We start from the raw sequence: 22,228 nt of genomic DNA, 5'->3' as shown, positions 1-22,228 counted from the left end.
CGTCTGGGGGTGCTGTTGGAGCAGCATCTATAGCAGTCAACCCAATTACCAGCAGAGAGACACTTGGGCCCATCAAAAACTTCCCACTGCAAGAACGGAAGACTCAGCCATGGGGCAAAGTTTACTGACTTTATTATCTAACAAAACGACAGGGATCAAACTAGAAAAACATGACTTCTCAAGGGTTCTCATCTTCTGAGCGTGTGTCACCCAGTTTTATCCAGGTGTGATGTCACAAAACCAAGTTCCGTCCCCGAAACCTATCGGGCATTCACATTGGTCATTCTAATTCTACTATTGGGTAGCCATATCTGGTGGCTCCTCCTGGGACCACCTCTGTATGTTTCAATCTACAATGTTGCACGGTTGCAGGGAGACCACTGGCTCCTGCAAAATATTATATCTTCACATGAAAGGTGACTTTGGATTGGGCAGAATGGATCCTCCCAGCCCTGGGACCCTGGACGGTTGCCAGGCCGGATGTACCTTCTCAAGGCAACGAGAATGAACATGGAGGGGCTTTGTGTTCCCTAATGTTGCCATCTCGCATTACCTAAGCCTGGTAAAATACATTCATTTGGCACTTCGTGAGCAATACTTGTTGTCTTTCCACCTCTGGTTTGGTGGGGAACAGCTTCTCTCCATCCACCTCGATTGAATGGGCATTGTCCTGTTCTGCTGGCTCACGTGTGTTGAGACCATGAAATGGAGCTCTCTTGCCTGTAATTATGAGGATTTTAGCCTGAATTTCTTGCAGGTGGCTTATCATATTGGTAGCCAGGAACTTTGCCGTCTCTACTCGTCCTTGGCTGGGTGCATCGTTTCTGCTTACCTCTGGCTGCAGCGATCATGCCAGCCCTTCCATGTACTCGAAGCTTGTCTCCCCTTCCTCATTCATTTCAGTGGGCCTATAGCTTCCTTATTTGTCCTTATGGCTTTCCATGTTAGTGGCAGTAAAGCATGTGCAAGCTAGGTATACGTCTACTTTGGCGTCTTGCAGTTCAGCTTTGGCGAAGAGTGTGAATATATATAGAGATATGTATGTGTGTCTGTCATCTACCTGCGTGAGCCATAAGTATGTGTTTCATGTCTATTTTCAATAAACTAATACATGTTCGTGTAACTTCGTAAATGGATGGCTATGTACTTCATGTCTAAGTGCGGCTACACCGACTTTTTCCATCTGGGTGAGTGCTTATTTATTCTGTGCGCTCCCTTCTGTATTTGTTTGGGAAAATAGTTTTTGTTGTGCTTTGCCACATCACAGATCTTGGGCTGCTTTCTTCCCTTGCTCCTGGTTTCCTCCCGGCTCCCACCCTGCCCCTGACTCCTGATTGGGCACTCAGACCTAGGCCACTGCAACTACTCGGGCTGCCGATGCTCGGTGCGGCATTCCACCACCCTTTTCATCTGGGTGAGTGCTTATTTATTCTGTGCGCTCCCAGCTGTATTTGTTTGGAATAATAGTTTTTGTAGGACATTGCCGCATAGCGGCTCTTGGGTTTCTTTCTTCACTTGGTCCTGGTTCCCTCCCACCTCCCACCCCACTGCAACTCCTGATTGGGCACACGGCCCTAGGCCACTGCAACTACTCAACCTATCGACCCTCGGCACGGCATTCCACTGCCTTTTTCCATCTAGGTGAGTGCTTATTTATTCTGTGCGATCCTCGCTGCATTTGTATTGAAAAATAGTTTTTTGGGGGCATTGCCACATCGCAGCTCTTGGGCTGCTTTCTTCCCTTGTTTCCTGGTTTCCTCCCACCTTCCACCCCGCCCGACCCCTAATTGGGCACTTGGTCCATTTTTTGTGAACCCGACATGGCAGCCGCTCTGCCTGTGCAGCCCCCTGTGGCGAAGGACCCAGAGGCAAAGGACAGCTCCCACAGAAGTAGCTCCAGATGGTGTCTGCTGGCATCAGCTAGAGAAGCATGAAGCCTGCAGCCTTCAACCTGCTTTGACTTCTAAAGTAAGTGCGAAGGGTCAGGGGGGCAGCAATAACTGCACTCCACTAAACTGACCCACCCTTGTAATTTTCCTTATCACATCACTCATAAACATCTCAGTTAACTGTATTGCTTAGGAAAGCCAAATGTTCCCTCTTTTCAGGAAAGTCAAATCTGGGTGTCCAGGAATTGCTACTGTGTTAAAGACTAGGCCTTTTTCCCTCTTTTTAGGAAAGTTGAATCTGGGTGTTTTTGCATTGCTGTTGTGTTAAAGACTAGGCCTTTTCCCCTATTTTTAGGAAAGTTCAATATGGATGTTTTTGCATTGCTGTTGTGTTAAAGACTAGGGCCCTCATTACGACCCAGGCGTTAATGGTTTAACGGCGCCGTAAAAGGCAGCGGCGCCGTTAAACCATTTGCGGGTAGACCAGCCGTTAAAGTGGGTGCTGCAAAGGGACCTTGGCGATAATTACGGCAACCGCTATTAGCCGTGCCATAATTATCGCCTTACCCATTCCCATTATGCCCTATGGGGCAAAATGGGAATGGGGAAGGGCAAATGGTGAATGGGGAATTACCGCCCCAGCCAACCTTGTGAATGGGGCGGTAATTCTGCCATCCACCATGGCGGAGACCGGCATGGACCATGGTGCTAATAGCACCATGGTCCAACACCAGGGTCGTAATGAGGGCCAAGGCCTTTTCCCCTATTTTTAGGAAAGTTCAATATGGGTGTTTTTGCATTGCTGTTGTGTTAATGACTAGGCCTTTTCCCCTCTTTTTAGGAAAGTCAAATCTGGGTGTTTTTGCACTGCTGTTGTGTTAAAAACAAGGCCTTTTCCCCTCTTTTAGGATGTTTTTTAGCTGTGCTCTGTTCCCTTCCTGTCTTCCGTCCACACTGCTCCTGCTTTCAACTGTTGTGCGTCGCCTGCTTGTTGCCTCCTGTGTGCCATCTTCTGTGTGAACCCTCCCCCTCTGGTGCTTCCTGTGGTGCGCAGCTGTGGGCTTTGCTTCTTTCCTCCCTCACTCTCCCTTCTTCCTCCTCTCACTGTCTATGATGCTCTCAATCTCTCCTATCTTCTCAAATTGCTACTCTACCTCCTATTCTATCCCTCTCATTAAGTCTGGATGGAAAATGTTCAAGAAAGATATCCTTGTCTCCAACCCAGGCCTCCCTATCGCTGATACCCACATCAGCATTTCCTCCAGACAGACTATCACCACCATCCTCTTTGTCACTCCCTCTCCAGACCTATGGACCTCTCATATGGTCTATGTTCTCTCTCTTCTCTTCTCCTCTCCCATTATTGGTGGCACCCGGTTGGAGGTTCCCCTTCCAATCTAAATGGTACTGCCATGGGCCAGGGCTCTCAGCCCTATCTCCTCCTTCTTGATAGGCATCGCCCGCGTCTCATCAATTTCCTCCCTTCTCCTGCCACTCCTTCTAACACTTCTCTGGCCCATCTGACACCTCCTTCCTTCTCCGCTGCCTCTCTGGCACCTCCTTCCTCCTCTGCTGCCTCTCTGGCACCCACCTCCTCCTCCGCTCTGGCCCCTATACCAACTCCATCTATTACCTCTGTCCACTCTCTGGCCCGTGTTCATATGCAAGATTAGAATGTTACATTCCAGCAAGGCTACCTGTGACTTTCCTATGTCTGAAGTTTATAAACCTGCCTACATATGTACTTGGTTTTGCAACACAACAGGTGCTATTATCAGCAATGTACCTGCACCAGATAGGAGTTGCTATAAAAACGAACATGTCATCCATATGGTGAAGGACTAGAAATTGGTTTGGTTAGATGGAATGTTGTAAAACCAAGGCAAACACCTCCAATGATGAGTATAAACCTTCAGAACAAGTGGTAAATACGTATTCAAATTTAAGACTGTTGAACCAAAACGTTCATGCTTGTATCCTGGCTTTGCCAGCAGACAATACAGTGATCCTAGTAAAATCATGTAATATCTCTTACATTACTTTGCTGTCTTCTACGATGTTTGCCTTCTCGCATGGTGGCATTGTTTAGCCCATTACCAGTGATCGAAGTGTATGAAAAGAAATAGTGGAACTATGTTCCCTGCTGGCCTGCACCCCACAAACCCTATCGTCAAGCTCCATCCCACGCGCAATATAACCCCCCCAAACAAATGTGCCTGCTGTTTAAGGGAACGTTTAGTGCACTGCAGTGCAAGCTTCAACTTCTTCCTACACTTCCATTCCAGGAGGTTTCTTTTTAAAATAAAAGTAGGAACAGTCAGTTTTAATAAAAATAAAAAAGATACAGGAACAGCACTCCCAACCACTCCTGCCCACTTCGACCACTGGCCATTAATTGATCTGTTTTCTTATGTAGGCCATTTGAGAGGAAGGGGTGGTAGACAGAAGAGAGCAGACAAAATGTTGCAGGCCTCCTGCAAGCATATTTTAAGGTTTGCTCGTTTGACACAAAAAACGGTTTGCTTTTTTGTGAAAGATCTTTCTGCACATATATGAATTACAATTCCACAAATCTGTGTTTTGGATGTATTTCATGCTTTAAAATATAAAAAACAGCCCCAGATTGTTAAATCACATCAATTGGTATGCTGCTACGTATAAACTTCCCTTGATGATGGAGAGAATGAAGCTAGAATCATTCCCATTTTGCGTAACACCATTCTATAATATTTAGTTTAAAAAAATGGTCATATTTGGTAATGTGAATGGTGTACTTTCCAAGTCAGTTTTATAAAATGCGATTATATTGTAGTTCATGGTAAGAACTGGAAAAGAAAGTGTTCAAATGCAGGAATTGCAGAGTTGGTGCACGTCCCAGCTACACCCCTTAGCCAATGTGTGATCCTAGGCCATCTCATTTTAACTTGTACTGCCTAACCTCTCAAAAATGGCAGTCCCTAAACCTTCCATAACTGTGAGCCCTGCAGAGTGATTTCCTTTTCAGGATATGTTCTTAAAAAAGCTGCACTCATGGTTCCACTAGCTGCAGTGTTAGCTTTCTCCTTCCTTCCAATTGGTCTCCTCTATCAATGCTTGAGCAGTTTTGCATTCTGTAAGGCAGATAATGCGAGTTCTCTATTCTGGGTTACATATACCTTTCACACAGGTCCTGCATTAATACTACAGGCTGCATACCTTCCTTGATGTTATTGATAAAAAGTCTCCTGTATATATACTAGAACAGAAGTAACCTCTTCGTAGATTGCTAATGTTGGCCTTCAAATACTACCTTGTTTATCATTCTGATTAGAGCAAGAATGAAGAGGGAGTAAACATACTTATTTTGAATTACTTCATTTCTTTGGTTTGGTGGAGGGGGGCCCCAAAGATGTTTGTGCCCAGGGCCCCAAAAGCGCTTAAGATGGCCGTGCCCCAGAAGTCTTTCAAATGTGGCAACCCTGTTCACATAGCTCCTTTCAACTCTTGCTCTGCTGTCAAACATTCCTCTGACATCTGCAACCACCTCGTAGACCTTGACCTGGATGTCCTCACTCTCACCGAGACATGGTTCACGACCAGCTCCGTCACAAGTTTTGACACTCTACTACCTGAGGTCTACACGATCCTCTCTGAGCCCAGAACCAACCGGCCCAGAGGTCGAGTGGCGGTGATCTTTCCGGAATGGGTGCCTGCTTTGGTGATTCCTGCGCAGGCCTACTCCTCCTTTGAATGCCTAGGCTGCAGGCTCTCTATCTCTCCTGGCTCCTCCCTGACTGTGGCCATCATCTATAGGCCACATGGGCCAGGTCACCCTCTTCCTCTCAGAATGGGCTGACCTCTCTTCTTCCCTCCTTGCCTCAACCTCTCAACATCTACTCGGAGACCTCAACATCCACCTGCATGCTTCTAATCCCTCCTCTGGGATATTACGCAACCTATGCATCTCTCTCTCCCTTTTCATTCTACCCTCTGGTCCGACCCACTCTGCTGGACACACCTTGGATGTTCTCATCGCCTCAGACATCCCCCTCTCTAACCCTCTTTCTTGGACTGACCACTTTCTTCTCTCCTAACACCTGACACTTCTTGCCCCTGAAGCAAATCCTACCCGGCACTGCCACCTTCCTTCTCGGTCATTCGGCCCATGAAGCGAGTGTCAGTGTACTTTCTCTGCTCCTCCTACTCCTGTGGCTGACTCGCGCTCTGAACAGCCCTCGCTAAACTACATCTTTCTATCTCCAACAGTCTGAACATCCTTGCCCCTGTCATGAGAATCTGTCTGAAGCCTACCTCCAAGTGCAACTCCTGGTATGACTCCAACCTCGCCGCCCTGAAACGCGAGTACAGGGTTGTTGAGAGAAAATGGAGGTCCTCAGGCACATCCTCTGACAAACTGGCCTGCCGCCTGCTCCAAAGGCAATACAGACTCTCTGTCCTCTCCAAGAAGAGGGTCCATATCCAAGTCCGTGTCTCTGCGACTTCTATCAACACGGCTGGACACTTTCAAATCTGCAAGGAGCTGACCAATCTACTGCACACTCCACCTCTCCTGTTCCCTCCCAGGCCCTCTGTATGGCTCTGGCCTCTCATTTCACCACTAAAACACAGGACATCCTGTCCTCACTCTCCTCTTCCTCTCCCTCTACCTCTATCAGGCCCCCTTTGGCCGCCTATCCCTCTCTGCTTCCTTTTTTCTCCTTCGCTCTGACAACACCTGACGATGTCTCGAGACAAGACCGATGTATGAAAGTATCATCCAAACAGGTGCTCCCCTGCTCCTCCAGAACCATCAAGGACCACATTGCCACCCTCGCTCCAGCCTTGGGTGATTTCTGCAATCACTCTTTCGCCACTGGATCTTTCCCCTCTCTCCTCAAGCACTTCCTTGTGCACCCCCTCCTAAAAAAGCCTTCTGCCGATCCCACATAACTGGCAAACTATTGTCTGATTTCTATCATTCCTTTCCTGGGCAAACTCCTGGAAAAGCTGGCCATCTCCCAGTTTACCCTCCACAGTGAATCTTTTGGCTTCCTCCATGACCATCAGTCTGTCTTCAGAGCTGCCAGAGGCACGGAAACCGCTCTCCTGATCACACGTGAAGATCTGCTCTCTAACCTCAACTCTAGCTCTCCCTCTGTCCACATCCTCCTAGACCTTTCCTCCGCTTTGACACAGTCAATCACGCCACCCTGATCAACAGACTCCGTGTGAACCTGGGCATCACAAATCAGGCCCTGGCATGGCTGACCTCCTTCCTCCTGGATCGTCTCTCCCACATTCAACTTGGGTCATTTCGCTCCACCACCTCTCTCTCCACATGTGGTGTCCCCCAGGGCTCTATCCTCTCACCCTGGCTCTTCAATGTCTATCTGGCCCCTTTGGCCTACCTGATCTCCACCTTTCCTTCTAACTTTCAGTGTTATGCGGATGGCACTCAGCTCTCTTTCAGGCTTCCCTCAGCCACCTCTACTCCCTCGCTCATTCCTGACTGTCAATCCGTGATTCAGGATTGATGGGCCTCCAACAATCTTTGCCTTAATGCCAGTAAGAAAGAGATCCTTCTCATTGGGACCCCTGCTCCTGCTTTCCCTCTCACACTCTGACGCCCTCCTTAGGCCCTCTACCCTCACCTTCCTGTGAGCTAAAAAACCTTGGCGTCGCCTTCGACTCCACTCTCTCCTTCTCTACTCACATCAGGGACCTTGCCAAAAAGGCCAACTGCCAGCTGCACCTCCTCTGAGGAATTCTACCTTTTCCCACTTTCCCCCAGAAGCTCACTGTCTCCAGAGCCATGGTTCTCTCCAGGCTCGAGTACTGCAACAGCCTCTTTCTCAATCTGCTTACCTCTACTCTTCGCCACCTGCAATTAATCCAGAACAGGACTGCAAGACTTATCCTTGGCCTCAAGCCCAGGGAACGCACCTCTCCAGCCCTGAAATCTTTCCACTGGCTCCCGATGGCTGCAAGGATCAAGTTCAAGACCCTCTGCATCGTCCACAAGGCTAACTAGGGCGGGGGCTTGCATTACATCCAACTCTCTCTTCCAAAATACCTTCCTTCTTGAGACCTTTGCTCAGCTACCTCCAACTCTCTGAGGATCAGATGCTTCTCCACAGAGTGGGGTTGTAGATCTCTCTCCTCTGCAGGTGCCTCCCTCAGGAATGGCCTCCCTGCCCCTCTCAGACTTCAGCCAGACCACCTGTAGCTCTGGGAGCTGCTCAAGACCCTCCTTTTCTCCTCTGCCTTCTCTTTCTCACTCCCTTGCTAATTTACCTGTCTGCTGCGCCGAGTGGTTTGCTTTGTTCCCTCAGATTCTCACTGAGTACCAGGCTCCTCCACGACCAGTCTTCCCTTGCACTGCCTCCTGGCCAACAGTGCACTTAGGGGCTGTAACTGTCACCACTACAGCCCCCTGTCTCCTGTACTTACCTAGAACTGCGCTGCCTGGCTGCACTTATTCAGAGCCACCCTGCCCTGATCACACTTCCCTCATTTCTCTCCCTTGCATTTCCTCTCTCCTTCCCCTTGCACTTCATTTGTCGCACTTGCACAATCCGAATGACACAAGGTCTAGTAGGATCATTTGTTTTGTCCTCCCTTTGTCTTACCTTACGTGTTTTGTGGTGCCTAGAAACACCTTGTACAGGCGCGTTATAAATCCCATATAATATCATATCATATCATACGTCCTGATGTCAGTGATGACATCACTGATTTCTTAATTTGTAGTCAGTCGACTTGTGTGATTGATGGCATCTCCTCCAGATCATCGAGGGTATGGCCTGAATGGTTGCCTGAGAGAGTAACGTTTCTCACATCTGCGATACATCGATGATGATGGTGACGTGCCTAAGAGTGAAGTGCATCTGTCGTGTCTCTGTCTTTGGGCTGAGAGTCATGCGGGGGTCATGAGGGCCATGCCTGGACCTCTGTCTTCAGTGCCGATGCCTGAAGGAACGTTGGAGAACCCTGAGAAGTGTCTGGTGCCTGAAAGGAGTGCACAGAACTCCAGAAATGCACCTAGAGAACGAGAGACATGATGATAACTTTAGAAATGGGCAAGGGAGCAAGATCCCTGAACAGTGCCATAATCTTGGTGAGGGTTCAGGGAACCATGGAAAAGGGCCATGTGACTGAGGCAGATGCTGAGAACCCTAACAAACACCTACAGGCTGAGAGTGGTGCTAAGTACCCTAAAACATGCCGATTGACTGAGCGGGACACTCAGAACCCTAACAATCACCTAAAACCTGAGAGTGGTGTTAAGTACCCTGAAAAGTGCCTAGTGACTCAGAGGGACGCTGATAACACTAACAATCACCGGCAGCCTGAGAGTGGTGCTAAGTAGCCTGAAAAGTGCCCAGACACTGAGACGGATGCTGAGAACCCTAACAAGCACCTAAAGCCTGAGAGTGGTGTTAAGTAACCTGAAAAGTGCCTAGTGACTGAGAGGGACGCGGATAACCCTAACAAGCACCGATAGCCTGAGAGTGGTGCTAAGTACCCTGAAAAGTGCCCAGTGAATGAGACGGATGCTGAGAACCCTAACAAGCACCTACAGATGGAGAGTGGTGCTAAGTACCGTAAAAGGTGCCTAGTGACTGAGCGGGACGCTGAGAACCCTAACACGCACCTAAAGCCTGAGAGTGGTGTTAAGTACCCTGAAAAGTGCCTACTGACTGAGAGGGACGCAGAGAACCCTAACAAGCACCTACAGCCTGAGAGTGATGCTAAGTACCGTGAAAAGTGCCTAGTGACTCAGAGGGATGCTGAGAACCCTAACAAACACCTACAGCCTGTGAATGGTGCTTAGCACACTGAAACGTGCCTAGAAACTGAGAGGGGTATTGATAGGTCTGAAAACAACCTAGAGATATATGAAAGCAGAGAACCTCAAAAAAGCACCTAGAACCAGTCGGGTACAGAGAATTCTGAGCAGCATCTAGAACTTGAGAGGTTTGGAAACCGCAAGAGCGATACCATAAAAGCCAAGATAAGAAAGACTTTGAGACAAGACAGTAATCAAGAGTTTAAGGATTTCAATAGAGGTGTTGAAGCATGCTCAGTGTTTAAAGGCTCAAGTCAAACGCCCCTCTAACTGCTCTATAGGGAATGGCGTGATTTGAATTGATTTTACATATTACTCTGATTTTGAACAACCATGATTCAATTCAAGCACCTAAAAGTTTGCCAAGCCCTAGTTTTAAAATCCATGTGTAGTTGGTAGATTGTTTTACATGGAGCTCCACCACCAACACAATGCTCTTTTGCTTTGATTCAGCCAAAATGTCTGGAGTGCATTACTGAAGAGCCTGTTAAAGGCATAGGCAGGGAAGCCAACAAAAGAATCAGGAGATATGACACAAAGACCATTGGCAATGAAAGACCGGTCAGGTGCCCATCCACCTTTCCCTGAGGCTTTGACTCTGACTCCAATTTCACATTAGAACCATCCACCTCTGCTCTTGGATGGACTGAGGGCCTAGCTGAGCTAATTTGTGAGGTTGAGGGAATACCGATTGTTAAAGTCTCAGTGACTCAATAATGATTCCAATCAGAAATATTAATGTGAGGAATTCGACCATCCGCACAGTGGGTGTGCGCTCGCCTGGGCTTTTTTAATATTTTAAATGAAATTCAATGATGGTAGATCAACCTCTAGAAAATGTGTGGGACTAATCAGTACACATTTTCCTATGCTCACCGCATGACATACGCATAGATCAGTATACTCTGGGTGGACACAGCCTACAGGTGCAGTCCCCCCTGTCATATTTAGTTGGGATCTGACAGGTGGAGTACCCAAGGCATCTCTAGAAGGGGGAGGCACAAACCTTCCCTCTGCCATGGGCAGTCTAATTAACTAACAAAGGTTCCATGAATACAACCTGTCCTTTTGTTGATCCATGTAGCTGGTAGCATCATCCTCATACTAATCAGAGTTTAATTCAAACAGGCCCACATGGGGACTGGCTGCAGCGGGTAAGAAAGGAGACAGGAAACCCCAACACCCTTTCATAAGCACTGTGTCAACCTGAAGCCAGCTCCCACCCTCAGTATCGATTGACAGTGAAATGTCATGTCTGGGACTGTGTGTATTACAGTAGTCATCCCTGCAGGGGAACCCCATTCAGAATCTATGAGAATGTGGTTTGTGGGAGCCAGAGATTCTGGTTTTACCACAGGTTCAAGGGAGACCTGCCCCTTTAATCAGAAACCACAGAAAGCTACATTAACCAGAGAGACCCTATGATCCACAACAGACAGGGTAGGACTCAGTAGTACATTTTGTCACCCCTTTTACATTTTCTGTTGCAAATCACTCTGATTATGACCTCACGCATACAGGAGATTGTTGTTGGGGACCCAGGATTGGTTCATTAAGGTAAGCTAATCCTTGTGGTCCATTTGTATTTAAAAGAGGGATGAGCCCTTCTTTTGGCAGATCATCTCAAGGCTTCACCAGAAGCAGAAGGAAGAACTCATCATTGGACCCTGGAGGAGGCTGCAGTCTGCCTTACATCTTCTGCCAGTGAAGGAAGACCAGGACCTCCAAGAGGGAAGCAAAATCCCTCCTCTAAACATCTCCCAGGGAACAGAGGGAGATACCGGATCCAGAGGACACTCAAGCAGCTCCAGAACCGGTACTCAGCCAGGACAAAGCGTGCCCTGCTATGCCCTGCTCCGAGCTTCCTCGGTGGGAAGTGCCAGAGAGTCCTGGAACCAAACCAAGGACAAGGCAGCTTCCAGCAACACTCTCCTCAGCTTTGGGCCCTCTGCCTCAAAGGACGACATGAGCCCAGTGAAGAAGCTAGGAGGAGTGCATCGTCAAGCATCTGCCGACGTCCGCCTCAAAGGTAATTTTCGAGCCAGTCAAGCCCCTCGAACTGCAACCGACTGCACCACTGACTGTTGTTACGCCGCAGTTGCTAAAGATGTCCGAGACGCCTTGACCAGTGCTTCAGAAGTACACACCAGCACTCAGACAGTGATTCCTGTCCCTGAGCCGCTGTTTAAGCCAGCCTGCAGCCATCTGTCCAGCTCCGCTCACTAACTGCCTGCCGCCTGATACCCGCAGCTGTCTCCCATCTTGGACCCCGTTGCAGAAGCTGCAAAGGGCCCTGAAACCTACTCGACCCTGTCGAGCACCAAGAACTCCTACAGCACAAGGTACATTGTGGTGCTGTCCCCCTGGTCCTTCTCCGAAGACCCCTAGTGACATTTTATGACCCATTGATCCCTTTGCGTTGAAACAAACTATCCATGAACTGTTGCGATTAACTATATCGACTACCCTCCTGTCTGTATCCAAAGTGCATCCCTTTTCCTTCTTTGAAACTGTCTGTCCTCTGCATTCCTTTACAGGGTGGGTTATATTTTGTATTGTACTAGAACTGTCTGTTGTGATAATAATAAGGTGGATATTTTTTATACAACCTTGACTGGACAGTCCCTTTTCTCATTGGGTAATAATTGTATTTTTGCTGTGTTGCAACTAACCAACGATCCACGACCTTCCAGAGATAAGCCTGCCATTCCATCCACGTTACCAAAATTGGACAAAGAGGTTTATAATTTGCCTGTGTTTCCAATCTGTTTGGATCCCTTGTGGCATACTAGAGGTGTGGGGCTGATTGATCGTTTAGAAACCGATATTCATCCCTGGACCAATGGTTGCCCGGAAGTTGATTCGTCACAATCAATGTCCCCATTTTTTGCTTCCAATGTTGCACCAACTATCATTGCCTGAGGACGCACTCTGTGTTGCTTCATAATAGAAAGAGCCTCCATGCAGGCAGGGCAAGAGGCTACTACTAATAAAGAACTAGGAATGAGCATTATAGGTTCGAAACCAGGTCCCATGCTTACAGTTATATATGGACAATAATCTGGGCCTGAGCTATCTGGTGGAGCATAGACGAGCTGCCAGTCCTATTTATTCACTTTACAGGAGAAAGACCATTACATCTCTGGCAATCCAGGTAAAATCAACAAAAATCACATTGTGGATCTCTTTTCTCCAATATGATTCCTTTAATTTGTAACCTATAATGACCCAGATGGTTAACTTTGCTCACCTTTACCCTCTACTGCACCTCTGAATGTTGCCTGCACTCTTGGGGCCAGAGGAATCGCCTGCTACATATCTGCCTACCTGTATTGTGTGCAGGTCTTTGTTCTGAATGAGAGGCCGTGGCACCATGCAAGCATCCCTTCTGGGCAATCAAGGTCATAAGAGTGCCCTGGTGCCTCCATCTTGTTCCAGCATGGCGGCAGCCCATAAAGTAACGTTATCACGTCCATCGAATATTTCCTCTTGAAAATGTTTTTACAATGATATGCGTAACTCTTTTTAGATCATAAACAATCAATGGCAAAACACTGCAAGACCATACAGATTATTCCAGGTATCCTAAAAGAACTCAGGATGTCTAGCGCCTGTACATTAAGGCCTTCATGGTGAGTCTGTGGTAATGTTATAAGCAGGTGGTAATACAAATGTCACTTTTTCCCTCCTTGCCAGATAATAACAAAAGCAGTGTTCACCTTATGTGGAATTCTGGAGAACAGCAACTTCTACCTACACACAAAAGATGGAGTTGCACATTGGAAAAGATCCACTAAAAGGGGCAAACATTTGGACCTCCCAGATGCCCCCTTGTCACTGCCTCATCTGCCCTATAAAGCATAGACTCTTCTGTGCATTACTGCACATGCTACAACAGCTGTGTGATCCTGGGTAATAACGTGTTCTATGGAATTTCTTCCACTCAGGAGGGTCTACAACCACATTTTAGCACACTGCACCCTTCACAGAGATTAAATATCCATTTACATATCAGTGTGGTCCCACCCACAAGGGCAGTCCAGCACCAAATGCTAGGCAATTCTTCTGTGAACAAGAGCACCACCCACAAACCAGACAAGTGTTTCGGCCTTGTTGAGCCTCCTTAGTGAGGTATAGTTGACCCTCTCTAAGGCACAGAGAACAAGGTTTCCACGTCTGTATTACCCTGGATTACTTAGGGGGAAACCCCAAGCATTACAGAAATTAACATGGTTATGGAAGCCCCTGGTCCAAATACCATGTTCTATGGAATTTCTTCCACTCAGGAGAGTCTACAACCACATTGTTGCTCAGTGCACCCTTCACAGAGGTGAAATATCCATTTTCACATCAGTCTGGTCCCACCCACAAGGGCAGTACAACATTGAAAAGCTAGGCAATTCTCCTCTGGACAACAGTTGCATCAGCAACTCCAGGCACGTGTTTTGGCCTTGTTGGGCCAAGTCAGTGAGGTGAAGCTGAGCTTCCCTAAGGCACAGTGAGGAAGAGCTCTATGTGAGGATTACTCTGGGTTACTTAGGGTGAATGTTTAAAAAAGATGTCTTGAGGTGGCCAAGATGGCGGGCTGAGAGGACGTGTGCAATGCGAGCTCCGACCCCGCTCTGCGATTTTAATGGAGAAGCCCTGTATCACACAGACAACGAGGGACCCCTTATGTGAGGGGTAGCTTGAGGCCTGCAACCGAGCCAAAGGGAGAAAGCGATGTAACGCGGGAAGCCTGGGCTGAAGGAGACAAGCAGCAGTCACAGCCGCACTGGCAGGCGAGAGGAGAAAATGGTGGGCGGCGCTGTGTAGGCAGCGGGGGCGTGAGAGCTGTACATCATTGCGCTCTAGCGTGGAGCCAGGCCGGCAGAGGAAGGGTGAGACTCACGGGGGGGGGGTGAGACATCCAGAGGCGGACCAGGCAGCAGAGCCCACAGCTGGGAGAAGAAGGGCTGGAGAGCGCTGCCGTCGGGGGATACCTGGGGCAGTAGAAACCACAGGGATGCAGGAGGACCCTTGTGGCTTTCGTGTCTGCAGAACAGTTGAGCAGCGCGGGCGCATAACTGGAGAGCTCTGGCGGTGTATGAGCAGCGGGAGCGGTCTGGAGGAGACGGCAGCAGGAACACTGAGCCAGCGGTAAGGAGCGGCTGAGACAGAAGCAGCCGGCGAGGGGGCCGGGGAGTGATGAGAACCTGGCCTGCAGCCTCACCACCACAGCTCAACGGGTGGGGGAAGTCCAGGGACTAACAAGAGGAAGAGGACCCTGGGGAGAGCAAGGCCCGGAGAAGCAGAGGAGGCAGCACATGCTGGGATAGCAAAGGAAAAAGTGGTGGCAGAGTGGGGGCCTGCGCCTTGGCAAAGTGAAGAGGAGGACACACAGAAAAAGAGGCAAGCAGTCCTTTAGCCTGGAGAGAAGCAAGGAGGAGGTTGTCGGGGCATCATGTGAGGCAGAGCACTCAGCAAACAGGAGTACCAGTGGCTGAGACGGCCCATGGGCTCAGCGGAATGACAAGGCTCAGGCAGTAGGATGAGGCAGGACAAAAACACAACACTACACGAGCAGACCACAGCTGGCGTGGGTTACCTGGGGCCACGACTGACCAGGGTTGGAGGGGACATAAGGTGTGGAGGAGTACTAGCAGAGCAGCCCCTCGTGAAGCAGTAAAGCCAGCTAACAGATCGGTTCAGGAGAATGTAGATGGGACCAAAAAAGAAGGGCACCACACTTGGAGTCCGAGTACAGAAAGGACACCAGCGGAGGCACACTCAGACGAAGCTCCACTTTAGGAACCAGACGGCGCATAGCGACGAAGGGATGTTATTCACTAAGGAAGATATTCTTGCGGCCCTGGCCAAGTTCAGAGGGGAGCTAACAGGGACGGTTAAGGAGCCAGTATGAGGGAAGAACTTTCGCAGGCAATCACAGAAAACCCCAGATATATTGACTTGCTGGGCAGCCGAGTGATGGAACATTACAGACCTGGCCGGAAAAATGCCGAGCTGGCACGGCAGGCAAAAGGAGCGGATGAAAGGATAAGGGCTTGGTGGGGAAGTGCGAGGACCTGGAGAACAGGTCGAGGAGGGACAACATCCGGATCAAAGACCTTAAGGAGGTCGTGGAGAGCTATGACCTGGAGGACTGCATTCAGGAGATGTTCGCAGGAATCATGGAGGGGGAACATGGCCAAAACATGGAGATTGAAAGAGTGCATATAGTGGGCAATCAAAGAGCGGACCCAGGGGCAAGGCCACGGGACATGCTAGTGAAAAGGCAAAACTTCAAGGACAAAACATGGCTTATGAGTGTGGCCAGAGGAAAAGGGAAAATCCGATTGAGGTTTTGTGAAATTCAACTGTATGATGATCTATCTCAGTCCACACTAGTGAGGGGATGGCTGTTTAAACCACTCACGGAGGAACTAAGTAAGAGGAGGATGACGTACCAATGGCTCTTCCCAACAAGGCTTCAGTTTTGCATGGGGAATGAGGAAAAAACTGTGTCACAAGTGGAGGATGGACTGAGGGACAATGTAGACAGCAAGCAAGGAGGAGCATTGGGAACAAAGCAAAACTGCTCTCAGTGGTGGAGCTCGAAAAAAGAAGGAAGAAGGCATAAAGCGAACAGCCGAATCCAGGAGGGGTCTGCACCATGAATGACTGCAGGAATACCAGTAAAGACTGATGCAGGAGTTGGGGGAGAGATAAAGATGGGCAGGGGGAGTAAGCATTACATGATGTTCGTATATGGGGGTCATGTCGAGAACCTGGACAAAGGATCCAGGGATAGTTATGAGTTGGGGGTACACAACCGGTCTAGGGCGTAGCCAGACACAGCAGGAAATGCAGGGCTTGGTCGGGGAGGGAAGGGTGTCCAGTGAGAAGGGAGCACTTACAAGCAAGGACAAATGTATAGGTTAGACTCTTGGAATGTAAGGGGACTGAACAGCCCGAACAAGAGGGCCACAGTTCTGCAGGAAATCAAGAAAAAGGGAGCCGGTATAGTCTGTCTTCAAGAAACACATTTGATGAGGGGGATATAGGTCACCTCCATAACACAGATTACCCACTCCAATACCATGCGGCTGTAGGAAGCAGACAGGCAGGGGTGGCTATCTTCTTCCACAAATCAGTGAGGATCGAAGGGGCTAAGGTGAAACGAGACTCTGGGGGGAGGTTTGTTTTGGGAAAGGGTAAATGGGTGGTCAAATGCACACCTGGGTATCCGTATATATGCTCCCAAACAGGAGCAGGACGGGTTTCTGGAGGGGTTTCTAGCAGAGCCTGGCAAGTTTGGGTAAGGGAAATGGATAGTGGCCAGAGATTGCAATTTAGCGGTAGACCCGATTATGGATAGGTCGGGCGGGACAAGGTGACATGCAATAGGGGTAATGTCCAAACAGCTGAGAGAGAGATTTAAGGACGCAGGTCTCAACGATACATGGCGGACTGAAGAGGGATGGGAAAAGTCACCCTCTCCTCCCCCTTCTATGAGGTACATGATGCAGAAGAAGAACAGGAGATACCGTGAACGCCCATACTATTTCAGACAAATTCCTAGTGCTCCAATAATCGATAAGTATGTCAAGAGGTACCCACTCAGCCAGCCCTACAGACCAGGTGTGGTACAGACCTTACCCAGAGTGGACGAAGACCGTCAGGCTGCAACTAAAGAGAACTCAATTGACAGTATTGATTAAAGCGCCAAGACGCAAGCCACTGATGTCATTAGAGACACCACGACATAGCAGCGTTAGACAGGAAGCACATGTGCCATCTGCACATCGGGACACAACCACACACCTGAATACATGAAGAACACATGCGTACAGCTCTGTAGAACACATGTGTATGCACATATACATACTGTCATTGCTTTTATTATGTTGTCATTAGCTTAACGCAGCAACGCAGAAACCGCCAGAAGCACGAGATCGTGAACAAAGCTTGCAGATGCTTATGTGCAATTAACCCAATGGAACTGCAGGAGCACTTATGGAATATGACAGTCTAGTGTGATTAACATATGGAGGATATAGAATAGCATGGACATGCAGAAACCATGTTGTGGCTTAGGAATATTACAGCAGGATCAAATCACTGAGGATGGAAGGGGATAAGGTGAAACGAGACTCAGAGGGGAAGTTTGTTTTGAGGAAGGGGAAAATGGGTGGTCAAATGCACACATGGGCATCCATGTATGCTCCCAAACAGGGGCAGGAAGGGTTTCTGGAGGGGGTTTCTAGCAGAGCTGGGCAAGTTTGGGGAAAGGGAATTGAGAGTGTTGCCGGAGATTGCAATTTATCGGTAGACCCGATTATGGATAGGTCAGGCGGGACGAGGTGGCATGCAACAGGGGCAATGTCCAAACAGCTGAGAGAGAGATTTAAGGAAGCGGGTCTCAACGATACATGGTGGACTGAAGTGGGATGAGCAAAAGCACCACCTCCTCCCCCTTCTATGCGGTACATGATGCAGAAGAAGAACAGGAGATACCCTGAACGCCCATACTATTTCAGACCAATTCCTAGTGCTCCAATAATCAAAAAGTATGTTGAGAGGTACCCACTCAGCCAGCCCTACAGACCAGGTGCGGTACAAACCTTACCCAGAGTGGATGAAGACCCTCAGGCTGCACCTAAAGAGACCTCAATTGACAGTATAGATTAAAGCGCCAAGAAGCAAGTCACTGACGTTGTTAGAGACACCATGACATAGCAGCGTTAGACAGTAAGCACACGTGCCATCCGCACATTGGGACACAAGCACACACCTGAATACATGAAGAACACATGCGTACAGCTCTGTAGATAGAGGACAGATACATATACATACTGTCATTGCTTTTATTATGTTGTCATTAGCTTAACGGAGCAACACATAAACCGCAAGAAGCAAGAGATCCTGAACAAAGCTTGCAGATGCTTATGTGCAATTAACCCAATGGAACTGCAGGAGCACCTATGGGACATGACAGTCCAGTGTGACTAACATATGGAGGACATAGAATAGCATGGACATGCAGAAACCATGTGTGGCTTAGGAAAATTACAGATAGCCACAAGCCTCTCAGCAAGAGCTGAGCAGAGGTGAATTCAAGCTGAACAGAGAGCAAACGTGTGAGACAGAACCCGTTACTAAGGCCACCAGATACGAACGATATCCCGTTCCCTGAACGACAGTAACACCAGCTGCAATTAATGTGAGTAATAATTCTTCATAATTCAGAGCTGCAGAACCTCCAAATCACAATCTCTGTTCACCTGACCCGGCCGGCTCAGATGATGAATTGAAACCAAAGCTGGGAACGAGCAGCGATTTCATGCCGCAGACAGAAGATTGCAACAAAGATGTTACAAGTGTTGCACGATGTGAACGAGCACTCTCATAGTCTAAGGTGGTGAACGCAAGTTACAATGCAGACACATATAGTCATTCTTATTACCTTGAGAAGGTACAACAAGAGCTGAGAACCATTGCGGATCCGAGGCCTGGGGAGATCAGCTCTAGCCAATCGCAGTTCAGGTTCCGGAGTGGATTGCAACGGGCAAGAACCAATGGTAAAACCCTCACACTGCAGCATTGTTCAGAATTAGTAATTTGGGGATGGACCAGGCCAGACACCTGACATGCAAGAGCCAGTAGACTAATATTTATAGAGTCCACGATAGGTGGACTATTACTCAATACCCAATCCAGTAGTGTGATAGGTTTTCTGGAGAGGGGCCCAGGTTGTGACGTCTCTATGACGCAATCGGGATACAAAACTGGCCTGCGAGCCAGAGAATGTTGAGATGTCTTGGGATTTCTCTAGATCCTTGTACTGATCCCTGTTGGTTTTGGCTGTAATAAACCACAGTTTTAACTTACTGTCTGACTGGACCCACGTTCTTTTTGGGGGGAAGGTGTTGGGGCCTTCCAGGATTCTGGGTCTTCCAAGAGTCTGCAAACTCCTATTAGCCCTCGAACCTACCTGGGAGTTTGTCCCCAACAGGTTGGTAGCCAGAGGATGGTTGCCTGCGCCAGCCCGGCACTAAGATGACTCCTTTGCTGCCGAACCTGAGAGGCTGTGGGACCCTCAGATATTTAGAGAGAGACTGGAAAACGTGTGTCCCTGTTTTAAGGTCGTCGGGAGCCCCTTGGAAATCATCCCGCTCGAGATTAGCGAGTTGTCCAGGCAGACTAGGACGGGGAGGCGAGCGCCTCGATGGGGAGCCGGCAGCCGAGCAACGCCAGCACAGCACGGAACGTAAGTATTGGCCTAGGTGTGTTATTTACTCTGCAAGGAGTGCCCTGCTGACTCCATACCTGCCTGCTACATTTTTTGCTATTTTTGCTCTTGCTGGACACGCCACGCTTCCTGGAGGAGGCGGACTTCGTTGCGGTCATGTGACGAATCACGTGACTCACAGCCCGCATTTAGTGCCGGCTCAACCAGCCTCGCGGCGTTAAGCCCTGGAGGCAGTAAGGGCTGGAGACGCTGTTTTGCTGTTTGGCTGTGTCCGTGTCCTTGTGCGGTGAGTACTCCAGTTTGGAGGTACTTTGCTCCAACAGCTGCACAAGCCCCCAATTGCCATAAGGGTAAGGGGGGGAGAGACGGACTCTGGCAGCTCCTTAAGCTGTCGGGTTTTTCTTACCCTGTGGCTGGATAAGTTGTGAACTTTTGCTTGAATTAAGAGAACCAAGTGTCTGTTGTATTCTATTTACAAGCGTTTTATTCAAACTTTGAAGGCACCCAATTCAACCACTGTGTGTCTATTGTTGTGGTACCATTGAGAAAAACTCAGTTTTGTATTTCATCTAATTTTCAAATTTGAATTGTTGGGCATTTCTAATTTGTTTCACATGGCCTATTTATTAACTTCTGGTATGCCTCAAAATTTACGTCAGAAGGGATTGACAATACCTGCGGCACGACTCTCTTGTCTCTCTCGTAAGATTGTCCATCTTCCTTCTGTTACTATGTTAGCTAGCTCCCATTGCACAAAGATTCCATCAACCCTTGAGCACATTAGTGAAGTTCTTCCAGTTTTTGACACTCTGTCTCCTTATGAGCCCATAACGAAGGAACACACTAAAAGTGACGCTATGAGAGCGGCTCTCCCACTCTCAGACAACACAATGTTGCATACACCCTTGCCATGTTTGACTACTAAAAGAAGAGGCGCTAAGCACTTAGATAGACCTTTAACGTCCTCTCCATGTTTCGAGCCTGAACTCTCACTACATGCTAGACACTCTGGCTCGAACAATTCGATACTGCAGGATTCTCAGAGCGTAATTAATCTTATTTCAGCCAGTTTACGTTCAGAGTGTTCACCAAGTTCCCCTTCAATTTCCTTTGTCTATCCGACTCCTAGCAGAGTCCAAATACAAGTCCCACAGGAACTTTCTTTTCAAAGTACTGTGGGAAAACTCACTTCTCAGAATCCATCTAATACTTCATTATCTAATCTGGTGGATAAAACAAACGTGCCGCCTAAGATCTTATCTCTTGTTGCAACAACATCACCAGTGTGGACTGTATTACCAGTTGACTCTCATCTCCCTCCAGCTATCCTCCCAATAGAGGCCAGGGTTGCTCTATCAACATCCGACATTACTTTGGCCGCTATGCAGCTAAATCTACAAAGTCTGTTTAAACTATTTGAATGTCTAGATGCCAAAGTTACTGCTCATTCAGTAGAAGCACACGAAACCTTAGTACTACTCAAGACTTCAGCTGATAATCTGTCATCAAATCCCCGCGATCCTTGTCCAACTAACAATGCTCATGATGACGATATTTCAATCGTGACCATCAGATCTACAAGTCCCCTGTCCCTTAATTCTCCACCTCTGCAGATTATACCTGCATTTGCGGATATTATTACTTCTGAAGGACGGCTGAATCCTGCCACCACTTGTGATCCTGTGAATGATACACACACCATTTTCCCAACTGATCCTTCTACCCTAGTGCTCTCACCCCCCCAGTCCCTATGTCTTCTGCGATTATTGTTGAGAAAGGAAATGATATTCCGTCCTTACCAGCAAGAAGAAACAGAAAAAAGACCTCCAAAATTTCTCATAATACCCAGAAAAAAAACAAGAAAAACTCTAACCTGTTTACTCTGACATTACAGAAGCAAACCATGAAAACTTTCTTTCAAACTTTGATCCCGGTACCTGAGTCTTTGATAGCTACACAAGCTCCTCAAGATTCAATACAAACGCCAGTGTCTAAACAACTTTCACTTACGCTGGCTCCCGATTCAGCTTCTACTATTAGTAGTGCAAATTCTTGTCCTCTGACCCAAGCGTCAATTGCTCCTTTGGCGAGTAAGCCAGTTCAAACTCTCGATCCTACACGACCGATAGCAATATCCTCTTCTTTAGTGCCTCCTACCTCTGGTCTGCAGAATCCTAAACCCATTTTAGGACTTCCTACTGTACCCCTGGCTAATACTGTAGTGCCTTCTCCAAACCTGATTTTAATTGCCCCACCTCCGTGTCAGAGCCCTTTACAGTC

The sequence above is a fragment of the Ambystoma mexicanum genome, chromosome 3p (genome assembly GCF_040938575.1).
Source record: "Ambystoma mexicanum isolate Mex_15411 chromosome 3p, UKY_AmexF1_1, whole genome shotgun sequence".
Classification (NCBI taxonomy): domain Eukaryota; kingdom Metazoa; phylum Chordata; class Amphibia; order Caudata; family Ambystomatidae; genus Ambystoma; species Ambystoma mexicanum.
Note: the sequence above shows the minus strand (reverse complement) of the source record.